Source organism: Lichenostomus cassidix, unplaced genomic scaffold, assembly GCF_008360975.1.
Source record: "Lichenostomus cassidix isolate B80296 unplaced genomic scaffold, HeHo_3.0 HiC_scaffold_742, whole genome shotgun sequence".
Classification (NCBI taxonomy): domain Eukaryota; kingdom Metazoa; phylum Chordata; class Aves; order Passeriformes; family Meliphagidae; genus Lichenostomus; species Lichenostomus cassidix.
In genome coordinates, this window is record NW_028147286.1 from 150042 (window position 1) to 162199 (window position 12158).

General features: G+C 48.5%; 1 long non-coding RNA gene and 1 other non-coding gene across 2 annotated transcripts in view; one reads left to right on the forward strand and one right to left on the reverse strand.

The window, feature by feature from the left end:
* LOC146423447 (uncharacterized) overlaps nt 1-12158 on the forward strand; it is a 169903-nt gene that overhangs the window by 123226 nt on the left and 34519 nt on the right. The window lies entirely within an intron of this gene.
* On the reverse strand, nt 7898-8087 carry LOC146423454 (U2 spliceosomal RNA). Its single transcript, XR_014847546.1, has one exon. It is a non-coding gene; the product is annotated as a U2 spliceosomal RNA (small nuclear RNA).

Below are 12158 nucleotides of genomic sequence, written 5' to 3' on the forward strand. Positions count from 1 at the left end.
AAGGTGTCCCTGCCCAGTGCAGGGAGTGGGACTGGAAGGGCTTTAAGGTTCCTCCCAAGCCAAACCGTTCGGTGATTCTAAGACATACACAAGTAAATTACAGTGGATTACTAAAAAATTATACAAATGACACAGTAATAACAAAGCAGTGGCCATTCAGCTCCAGCACTGTCTGATTTCCACTTGTCATTAGGTCTGACCAAAATAAAAGGAATTAATCCTTTGCATTAGGAAGAATCTCCTCTGTCCAGTATTTCCACTAATTTAAACTGTTTTAAGCAGGTATATTACTTAACTGAACAAGAAGCCAATAGATTAAAACCAAAAAGAACAAAGAACTCCAGAGAATCCCAATAGATAAGAACACAAAACATGAAGGTTTTGGAGGTTATTTGACATCTGGGCTGTGCAAACTGACAGCATCCCTATGGGATCTCTGCAGAACTTAATTAGGAGCAAACCCAATCAGTCACAGTCTTGGAAAATCACCGACGGAAAGCCACACTTCATTTTCCTGTGTAGTCACTTTGATTTCTTCTGGTTTTAGTCTGTCCCAGGACCACAAGTTAAGCAGCCACCAACCCTGATGCAGCACAGTGACTTCATTTCTCACACTCCATCTGTACTTCTGGACAAGGACAGTGTAACTCACACGCTGCTCACTGCGGGAAAGAGCTATAGGAAGCTTGGCAGGGCAAAAATGCCTTTTGCTATAAAGTGTAACTAAGAACCCTCCCACACAACCCCACACGCCATCCCTGACTTCTTTCTCTGAGTTAGGATATTGCCCAACCCAAAATATGTGGGGAAAAGAAAAAGTTTACTTGAACGAGATGTAAAACTGATGCAGAGGGGGTTTCACGAATCCCAGCAATTTGTCACAGCCAGGGCTTCCCAGCTTGTTCCACGCTTCAATAATCATCACATTGTTCTTCAGCCGCTCCAAGTGTCTGGAAGTCAATGCAAAAGGCATCACCTGAAAGTGTTAAAGCAGAATTAGTACACAGAATACACTGGAAAATATTGGCTAAGTACAGAGCATTCTGGTAAGTCTACTTTATCCCAGTCTACAGAATTGTGCTTTTTAGAGACAGAAGTTCAAAATTCAATGTGCATTGGACAGAGGCAAGCAGAAATGTTTCTCCACGTATACAGGTAACTTGACTATGAAATGTGTTTGTCAGTGAGGAATACCATGCTTCAATCAGTGTGAAATGGAGAATGGGAGACTCGCCTGAGAAAAATTAAAGGCAGGCTGCGTTGTGCCCCAGACGACAGTGGATCTCGTTGCCTCCTCAATGCTGAGCAGTTTGCAGTTTAAATACACATTACAAGAAGTGGGGAGCCCAGAGCCTTCAGCAATAAAATCCTTTCCATCAGGCACCATCAACAGCACATGCAGCAACAACCCATCCTCCTCGGCTGGGGCTCTGTGTGCCACCCCATCCCGGGCTGTGGGGGCTGGCACGGTGTGTGGCGGCTGTGCTGTGTCCCTGCTGCCTGCTCCTGGGTCCTGGCAGTCCTCAGGGCTTCTTGTGGTGCACACAGTGCTTTCTGCATTCCCACTTGTCCTGCTGGGCTCCTGCAGTTTCAGCTGGGGATGTCTCTTGGCATGAGCTGGGGCCGTGGCTGACCTGGCAGCGGTGCAGGCAGAGTCTTTGCTCTTGGCCACAAGCTCCAGGGACACCTGCAGGACAAGGCAGAACAGGCTGGTCAGATGTGCCTCATCCAAAACCAAGGGCTGCAACAGAAACTCAGGGAAAACAGCACACCTTTGGCTCGAGAACTCACCCTAAGGCATACGCCGGTTACCAGCCACAGCTTTTGCTGTAAAATAAACTACATGTGACTCGACGAAATAAAGTCCAGAACGGAGTGCAAAACCCCACAATTACAGATGAATCATTGAATGGTCTGGGTTGGAAGGGACCTTCAAGCTCACCCCATTCTTAACCCTTCACCTGCTCAGAACTGTCAAATCTCTCAAACTGTTAATGCTTCTCAATCAGAAGCTGCAAACCGGTAAAAACTTTGGCTGGAGAAAGTAATTCCTGAAGTGACATGGACAAGGAACACAAGGCCTCCTTGGCAGGAGAGACCTCAGCTCATGTCACATGTGAAGCAGAAGCCAAAGCTCCAAGCCCTGAATACGTGCCACTCAAATTTGCCTGTAGAGTGGTTTCTGTATTCAAGTCCTAGCTTATTGACAACATCCCTAGACATGCAGGAGTTTCAAAATATTTCTCTAAACCCCTAAGCAATAAAAAAGATTCATGTTATTTTATACTAGTCTTGCAAAGCTTTGTATCTGAGAATTGGCAAATTAAACAAAGAGAGAAAAGAGGAGTTAAAAATAAGAGTGTGCAGCCAAAGTGTGTAACAACTCAAGTTTGAGCTGGTAAAACACATACCTGTAATGGTCCAGCTTGTGTGTGATCTCCTTCTTTACCCACAGGTATTTCCCAGCTAACACTGAGCAGCTCAGCCTCAATCACCCTGCGGAGCTGAAGCACTGCCGAGCCAATGGCCACGGGCTGAGGGCAGGCAAAGAATTCATTTTTGCAAGATTTCTATCAGGTTTAAAGAACTTTTGTGAAATAAAAGCTTTCTGGGAAGCCATGAGCAGCCACACACCCTCCCCATTCCTACATTGGTTGTACCAACAGGGATTTGGGAAATCTCCTTTACTTCCAATTTCAAGTCTCACTAGAACATCAGTAAAACAAATTTTCCCAGAACACACTGTAAACAATTCCAGATTAATGCAAAATTTGAATAGCCTAGTAAAATCCTAAATCCTAGTAAAACTTCCATACTGAAAGATGCTATTTATTCCCCCGTTAAAAGAAAGGCAGACAACCTTGGTGTTGATTAAAATAACCTAAACTGAGTTAATCCCTCTCACCATCTTCATCACAGGCAGATGGTTGTGCAAATAACCTTACCGGATAGAAATGTACTTTTTTTCCCCCAAAATGCACAAGTTACACCAGTTTTTCACAGCTCACGTGACTCCCCTTACACAGGGCAGGGTAAGGATATAAACTGCATCCACATGAGCTCATTCTACACTACTGAAGGAGCCGTGTTCTCATTGAAGGATAATGTTTATAATTGATCCAATATGCTCAAATAGCAAGAGATCACTCTTAAGGATGCGGGAAGGACAAGGGGGTTTTTTTTGCCAGCCAGTCTCAAACTCAGAAAATCCTTTATGCAGCCACAGGAGTGATCCTGTGGGTCCCTCAGAATATTCTGTGATTCTGTGAAGACTGAACTGCGATCAGTTCAACTATCTACATGTAATATCATTTCCCTTGCCAATATCTGGTTGTCTGCGCTTCCGTAGGAAATGGAAATGCAAACAATTTCTTTGCTTTTCAATACACAAAGTAGGAACATCTTCTAGTAAGTACCTTTTTCTGTGTGCTTTTCCTCACGTAGATTTTAAAAGCCAGGTCAGAGCCCCACCAGTGCTCTATCATTGTTCCTCCGAACCGCACCTGGAACACAGACTGCTGTTGGAATTTCACCACTGGAAGGAAGAGTGGAGCAACAAATATCCAAAATTACCTGATAGAAATAAATGTTCTCCTGGAGAATGCTCTGTTACACACACACAATCATTTAATTCTGCATTATGTATTAACATCAAGGCCCAAGTAAACTGGTTTTCATTTTCCAAGGCCAGGAAATAGCAGGAGGCCAGCAGGACAAAATTAAGATTATAAATTAATTAAAAAATAGCTAATAAAAAGAATTTAAAAATCAATACATTATTAGATAAATTAATATAATTTTAAATTGTAACAGCATTTAAAGACTTCGGGTGACACCAAGTCTCTACCATTCTAGCATGCAGTAAGACCTGCCCTTCTTCAGTGAGAGAACTCTGTCTCATATTAAATAACATAGTTCAAGACAGTTCTTGAGAGAGTCAAAGCTGAGCTGCAAGAAAGATCACAGCTTTAGGAGAGAAGGAATAGCTGCAAGAAGAGATGGACTGAATTGGCATTCAGTCTGGGACAGAGTACAAGTCCAGTAAGAGCATTCACAGTGGACAAGGAAGTAGTCTTGTGATGACAAAAATGCAGGTTACACAAAGAAATTTCCAACCGGATGCCAAGCACTCCTCCACCTTGTCTGGGATGGCTATGGAATTTTTCCCATTAGCCATCTTTAATAAATGAGATAAAAGCTCTCAGGAAGGATAATGCTACAGTGGATTGACTTGATGTCTTCCTCAAATTATTTTCAGCCCAACCTATTTTGGTAGGTTCCACAGAGCTGAACTCTACACAAGGCAGAGGGCAGCAGGATGGGTTAGTTTTGGACTACAATGTTGCATTACAGAAGTTCAGAAGGAGCAGATGTTTTCTCTGGTCACAAACGACCAGCGAAGAATTTACAAGAGAACTCAAAGTCTCCCAAATGCCACTCAGAAAGATGCAAAGCCAACGAATGACCGTATGGGAGAGGCTTTTGAAAGTCACCCTGGCATTCCAGTTTCTGCAAAGACTGGGCAGAGGATCTTGCTCATCCAGCATTCTCTTCTCAGTGGGAACAGAAACAGAAATTGTTCCCAGGGATACAAACACTGGTGACTCTCAGTACAGAGATTAATGTCTGCTGATCTGAGCACAGGACTCTGGATCCTTGGATCCAGCAGATTATCTGAGCTATTGGAGATACTACATGACATACATCAACATCTGGAAAATTATTTATTTGAGCTGTAAGTATCTCTGATATTTCTAAAAGTACATGATAATTCTCCTACTATTGCAGAAAGAATTTTGGCTTTATGTTCAAAGGAAGGAATGGGCTTACTAACTTGTTCTTTCCCTAGGAAAAGAAATTTGAAAATTCCAGCATGAATACTTCTTGAAAGAAAAAAAGAATTAAAAAATCACTTGGCTCCCTTCTCCCTGAGAGGACCATTCCCCTATCTGCAGCATGGCAACTCTAGGGGCAGAGGTGCCACGAATCATACTGTGATTTTCAGGCAATGCATGGAAACACATGGAAAACACTACTGAATAATTTCTAAGAGATGGAGTCAACGAAACTAAATCTAAGGGCGGGGAGGGAAATAATGCTCTTACCATCATCAGTGATTTTACTTGAAGCTACTCGAACTGCTTCTGTTGTTACGGAGACTTGTCCTTTATCATCCTTGGAGACTCCCACAGGAAAGTGGTACTCCACAAAGAAGGTACTGCCAATAAAAAAGTGAAAGGGTGATCACAATCCATCAAGAATCTGACAGCAGTCACAAAACTGAACACAGCAGGCAAATTTCAGATTCACAGTTTACTGTAATGCTATTTATTTTAGGATAATTGAAATACCTATTCTGTGAATTCCTTCCAGAGATTATATACATGCCAGATCCTCCTCCAATAAACCCCCTTCTGTTTTCAGTGTTCCGTCAGGCACAAAATACATTTGCACCTCCCCAAAACCCTGGGAAAGGCACAGCCCGAAGTGAGCCCACAGCAGGATAAATTAGTCACATCTCTAACTTTCCCAAGTTAATGGGATACAGTGTCCTGAGAGGAGCAGAGAAATGGGAAAGCCTCAGAAGAGCTTGGGACGTACCCAAAACCGAATAAATAACTATAAACACTACACTCGATCTTAGCCAAACGGCCGAGCGGCGATGACAATCTCCTTCCCCCGCTCCCGGCGGCACCCCGCTCGACAAACACACACCTCGCTGTCTCCCCCGCGCCGCCCCGCACCTCCTTTCCAGCAATTTAGAGACTCTTTCCCGCTGTGTTCCCGCACTGTCAGCACATGTTTCTGAAGCACTGACCCGAAATCACGGCGGTGCTCTGGTTCTCTAATATGCATCACCCCGCCGCTCCGGCCGGCCGCGCGGGAAGCTCGTGAGGCGCTGGGAGCTCCGGGAGAGGCGGAAAGGCTCGGGAGCTGCAGGAGTTTTTCCATGGATTCTGCGGCTCAAGCAAGGGCGCGGGGCGGCCATGCGGGGCCGGACAGGCCGGCAGAGGCACGGCGAAGGTGCCGCGCTCGGGCTTTTGGCCGCTCGGACCATGCGGTTGGATTTGCCGAGCCGGGGCCGAGAGGAGCTGCGGGGATTTGTGTGGGGAAAAATGGAAAAAAGGTCTTTTTTCGGAGACTCGGGAAAAACTTGAAACCCCATTTCCCCCCCGCGCCCCCCGCGCACCGAGGCCTAAACTCTGCAAATCCCCCAATAAAGCTCTCAAGATGCTATTCGCGCCGCTAAGGAATCGAGTTTGCCTCACCGATCTTCATCCGCCATGATGCCGCCGATCGCTGCGCGCAGTGATCTAATTTGCATGGCCGGACCTCTTTTCCCCAGACGCCATTCATGCGGGATTGTGCTTTAATTTGCATGACCCCGCCCCTTTACCGAGACTGCAACTCGCGCCGCGTTTCGGCTAGTTTGCATAACCCCGCCCATTTCCCCCAAGAGGCCGTTCGCGCATGAGGTAATCTAAATTAGCATAACCGCGCCCCTTTCTCCCAAGATGCCGTTCGCGCATGAGGTAATCTAAATTAGCATAACCCCGCCCCTTTCTCCCAAGATGCCGTTCGCGCATGAGGTAATCTAGATTAGCATAACCACGCCCCTTTCTCCCAAGATGCCGTTCGCGCATGAGGTAATCTAAATTAGCATAACCCCGCCCCTTTCTCCCAAGATGCCGTTCGCGCATGAGGTAATCGAAATTAGCATAACCCCGCCCCTTTCTCCCAAGATGCCGTTCGAGCATGAGGTAATCTAAATTTGCATGACCCCGCCCCTTTTTCCCAAGATGCCGTTCGCGCATGAGGTAATCTAAATTAGCATAACCCCGCCCCTTTCTCCCAAGATGCCGTTCGCGCATGAGGTAATCTAAATTAGCATAACCCCGCCCCTTTCTCCCAAGATGCCGTTCGGGCATGAGGTAATCTAAATTAGCATAACCCCGCCCCTTTCTCCCAAGATGCCGTTCGTGCATGCGGTCATCAGAATTAGCATAACCCCGCCCCTTACTCCCATGAAGCCACTCCCTCCCGGCGTTCTCTCATTTGCATAACCACTCCTGCCCCCCCAAACCCTGCCCATGCCCTTCTAATTTGCATATTCCCTCATGAGGCGCGGCTCGGGCCAAGGCCGCTCTGCCGGGCAGGTTCGGAACAGCGGGGATCGGGGATTTCTTGCCCCTTTTGAGGCTTTTCGGGGGCAGCAGAGGGCTGCGGTAAGAGCAGGGGAGGGGGGAAATCCCGGGGAGGACGCGGGGAACGCCCGAAAATCCCCCAAAATTGTCACATCGCCCCCAAAATTCCTGAGGAAACCGGGGAAGGTCGGGAGGGGCTTTAGGGAATTTTCCGGCTTTGGGGACTCCGGGATCGCCTAGGTCACCCCAGGACCTCCAAGCCGCTGCCGAAGCGGCTGTGATGAAGCTCTGCACCTTTTTTACTTTACAAATAAACAAAATCGGTGTTTTTAAAAAGAATTGAGATTTTTATTTGCATCGTAGAAACATCCGCGGTCAAAGAGCTGCAAAAAGAAAGCCGTGCGGCTCCCCCGCCCCGCTGCTCACCTCCTTCACGTGTTTATGTGACAAAACTGCCCCAAATCCCCTCCCAGATTCATTTAAATGACATTAATGTCCTCCATTACCCTGATATAAATCGGAAACCCCCTCAGAAAGCGGCGAGATCCCGGAGTTTAACCCAAATAGCACGCAAAAGCACGGGGGAAGCGCCGCCATTTGGCCGCACCCTGCGAGGAGAAGGGAGGAGAGAATCACAGCCGCCCGAGCTTTGGCAGCTTCTCAGGGGTCCGGAGAGCTGCGGTTTACCCTTAAGTGCGGATAATCACGTTTACTCGGGTTTAAATGTGTTTTTAACCGACCAGAGGTCCCCGGCGGGGTGCACCGTTCCCGGAGGCACCGCAATACCCGTACCACGCGCGGAGCGGAGGGAGCAAGCTCCGGATCCGACTCCCGAGCCCAAAAATCCTGTAATATAAAGTCCTCCCATCGAGGACGTATCAGATATTGAACTGATAAGAATAGATACTACACTTGATATTAGCCAAAAAGGCGAGGAACGATACACAGGGAATTCCAAAGGCGGTCCCCAGCCGCTCTCGCCCCTGACTCGCCCACCGCCCTCGCGTTGTTCCCGAGCTCCTCCCACGCTGCATTCCGCGCTCCCCTGCCCGCGCCTCACAAGCACAGAGCCCTGGAAGCCCGCAAATCTGCATTGACATCCTTCCGAGCAACCCCTTCACAAGCACAGAGCCCTGGAACCCCACAAATCTGCATAGACATCCTTCCGAGCAGCCCCTCCGTGCCTTCGCTCTTGAATCTGCACAGCCCCACCCCTGACTCTCCCTCCCGTCCGCATTCGGGTTCCGCCCCGGAAAAGAGGGGATGCCGGGAGCCGCGCCGGGAGCCGCGCCGGGAGCCGCGCCGGGAGCCGCGCCGGGAGCCGCGCCGGGAGCCGCGCCGGGAGCCCCGCCGGGAGCCGCGCCGGGAGCCCCGCCGGGAGCCGCGCCGGGAGCCCCGCCGGGAGCCGCGCCGGGAGCCCCGCCGGGAGCCGCGCCGGGAGCCCCGCCGGGAGCCGCGCCGGGAGCCCCGCCGGGAGCCGCGCCGGGAGCCCCGCCGGGAGCCGCGCCGGGAGCCCCGCCGGGAGCCGCGCCGGGACCGCGGGGGGATAGAGCTGCTGTGTGTACGGAGCGAGGCATGTGTTGAACACAGAGAGCACAAAGCTCCGTCGGGGAATTATTAGGAGGAGCAAAAGCCAAGAGACAAGCTCGGGAGCAGGCGTGCGGCCACGGGGGCGGGCGGGGGCGGAGCCGCAGCCGGTGGTACGGCTTGTGTCCCTGCGGTCAGCGGAGCGTGTCTGTGAATCGTCCCCAAAGCCGCCTGCCTCCCCGCGCCCCGCTGAGCCTGCTCGGGTGTCCCAGCGGGGTCCTGTCAGGGACACATCACCTTTGCTTATTCTAAGGTGTGTGATGAATAGTTTAGAAAAGTGGCAGCGATATTTTTCGTAATTGTAATTTATTTGCCTTTGAAGTGTGAAGTGTGTGTCATTGTTTTGTGCTTTTTAGCAGTTTCCATGCAAGGATAAATGCAGTGGAAGAAGGCAAATGAAGGCAAGAGGCTGGACTAGGATGCTGCAGGCCCATCCTGCACAGGTCACAAAATAATTAAAACCCCAGGTTATAAAAATACCAAAGTAAAAGCCCAAAGGCTATTGTGAGCTGCTAGACTGTGCTCAGAGAAATCCCAAACACCTGTCCTGTTTTCCTATTGTGAGTTGAACATGCAAAAATCTAAGAGTTGCCCCAAGGATACTGTCAGAGGGATGTGGTCATGGGATAACCTGTTTTTGAAGGCATTTTCCACACCCATAAAAGTGTGGATAGGTGTAGCATTTGGTACGAGCTGGGCTGCAGTTGCATTCCAAAAAGTGTGTTCTTTGGGCACTAAAATTTCTGGGTTTTTGGTGGGTTTTCCTGAGAAATGCCTTGTATCCCTCTGAGCTTTGCTTTGCAAAGCACTGAACGATTTTTATGGTTCTGCAGGGACCTCTGCCTGGAATGTCCTGGGTGTCCCGGTTCAGCTGCCTAGGGTGGCATGAAGGTGGTGCTGAAGATACTGGATAAATTTTGGCTGCAGGAGCTGCCAGCAAGCAGGCTCTTCAGAGGCAGAGCTTCCCAGGATGGCAAGACTGTCATTGTGGCAGTCCCGAAAGCAGTATCCAATGTGACTAGTTGCAGAGCTCTATAAAACAAGTGTGACATTTCTTACAGTTTTGGGCCCAGTGGGTCTAAGGTGGCTTTTATTAAACCGGAGAGCTGGATTTTTTAGTCCTGCTGAGAGAGTTCAGCATCACCTTATTAAGCAAGGAAAAACTGCGTGGTAAGTGCAGGCTGATGCGATTTATTTTTGCTTATTACTCCCCATGATTCCTTTAATAAATAAACTCCTAATGAAAAGTGTGAATGTGTTAATTATTTCTCTGTTTGATCAGCAATAGAATGCATTAGTAAACATTTGTGGGAGAGGCATGGGGAGCAGCAGAAGGGAGAAGGGTGTGGGAGACAGAGCCCGGTCCCAAGGCGGGTTGCTGGCGGTGGCATAGGAGGGGATGTCAGAGAAATACAGGTAAATGTGTACAGGGTGCAGAGCCCCAGGGTAGTGCCTCCGCTGGGGGAGTGAGAGCGTGTCCAGGACAGGTGGGGTATGGAGCGGCGAGCCCTAACCGGCATGGGGGGTGAACCCATGTGACACGGGCAGAGTCCTGGCTACCGTGTGAATTGTCACCACACAAGGTTAGTGGAGCCAAAGGTCACCCCAGGAGAGGTGCAGCCCCCAGTCCCTATTGCCGAGTCCCACCACAGGCTTACAAAACCAGGATTTGGGCTCCAGAGCTGACAGGTGTCGTGTTGTCCAGGGCAGCACTTGGCACCACAGGGCTGTAGGGGGCTGTGGAGAGGGTGGGGGGCCGTGGCCCGTTAGCTGAAAGGAAGGATGAGTGAGAGGTATTGAGGGCAGTGGGTGATGCAGCCCCCTGCATCCCAGAGTGCCATTGAAAGCTCCCCCTTTCACGGTGTGCCTAAGAACATCTGCCGTGTAATCTTGTGCCTGCACGAGGAATGTTTGGCAGAGCAGCTGTGTCTAACCCCAAGGTGAACCTGTATCCCATACGGGCCTAGGTAGGATCTGGGCTGGTGACAGCCGTGGTGTAGTTGCCTATGGTCCCCCAGAACCCAGATTTGAGGTCAGAATTTGCAATTTTTGTAATGTAAGAAGGGGTAGCACCAAAGCCAGAAGTTTTTAAAAGTTCAAAGTGTGTCTGTTCAGCATTGAAATGGATACATACTTGATTAGGAGAGTTTTTTAATGTATTTTGTTAGATTTTCCAGACATGGGGAATTTCTTTGAAGGCACAGAATTTCATTTATTTAGTGTATTGTTCGTATGAATACCCGGAGGTTTTCTACAGCAACAGAGCGGCATCTCGCGTCTGGATTTTGTTCCACGGTGAGCCAGAGGGAGAAGCAGCACTTCCCAAATTCTTCTGGAGCAGTGCTAATTGCAGTCCTTTAAACATGCATTAAAAAGGCAACATGTGAAATGGGAAGAGCAATTAGGAAAAGAGGAAAAAGAAATGTTGAGCTAGGGAGGTGTTGCCATTTTTCTGTTGTTCCTTTGAGACAATGATCTTGTAAAATCTTCCTTGGGGCACCATGCAGATGAGACAGAGAGAGTAATGTGTGTCCTGCATAAGCTTGTCCATGCAAGGCCAAAGCAGATAGAAGATTTTAAAGTGCAAACACAAGTGTTGTGTATATAAATGAACCAATGAAAGAGCTTAACTTATAAGGCAGGATGATATATAGGACAAAATGTAAAAAAAGAATAAAGAGATCTATTAGCTGTTCTGTACAAAGTCTAATCAGATATTAGATATTAATGTAAAGAGAGGTTTGATATGAGTAGATGTGTACGGTTAGAGCGTAGAAGTCTGATGTGATATTGAAGTGTCAAAATGTACAAGCTGAACATTGTAAATACGTGGCTTGTGTCTTAGGAGAGGTTCCATAAGTGTCAATGGATTTGTAAGTATTTTCTCTATAATAAGTGCAAATAGATATAATGTAAATAGATGAGTGTAATTATACAAAAGTTTAGGGGGTGGGAATAAGAATACAGTTTTGAGAAAAGGTTTCGTTGTATCGCTTCATAAATCCTGGAAGATTTCCGTTTCTCGGAAGGTCCAAACGGTAGAATGTTTTTCATAGAGCGCACAGACCGACGCAGCCAGAATCCAAAAGCGTGCAGATTGTCAGGGGCATAAAGAAAATCCAAAAGCCGTAATTTTCATGTTGAGGAAAAGCACTGGAGCGTCCTCACCTGTAGAATTTTGAAAAAGCAACCTCCTTGTCCGGAAATTCCACATTCTAGATATGGAAAAAAGCACCAGGCTGGCAAACACGGCAGGGTGTGGTGACAGTGGGTCAGTTTGCAGGTATGGCCGTGGGTGATCCGGTGCCGGTGCAATTAGACAGCAGGGTGTGGTGACAGCGGGTCATTTTGGAGGTACGGTCGTGGGTGACCCGGCGCCAGGTCAGTTAGCCGGAGCGCTTTGATTATCGTGGGTGCATCTGCTGC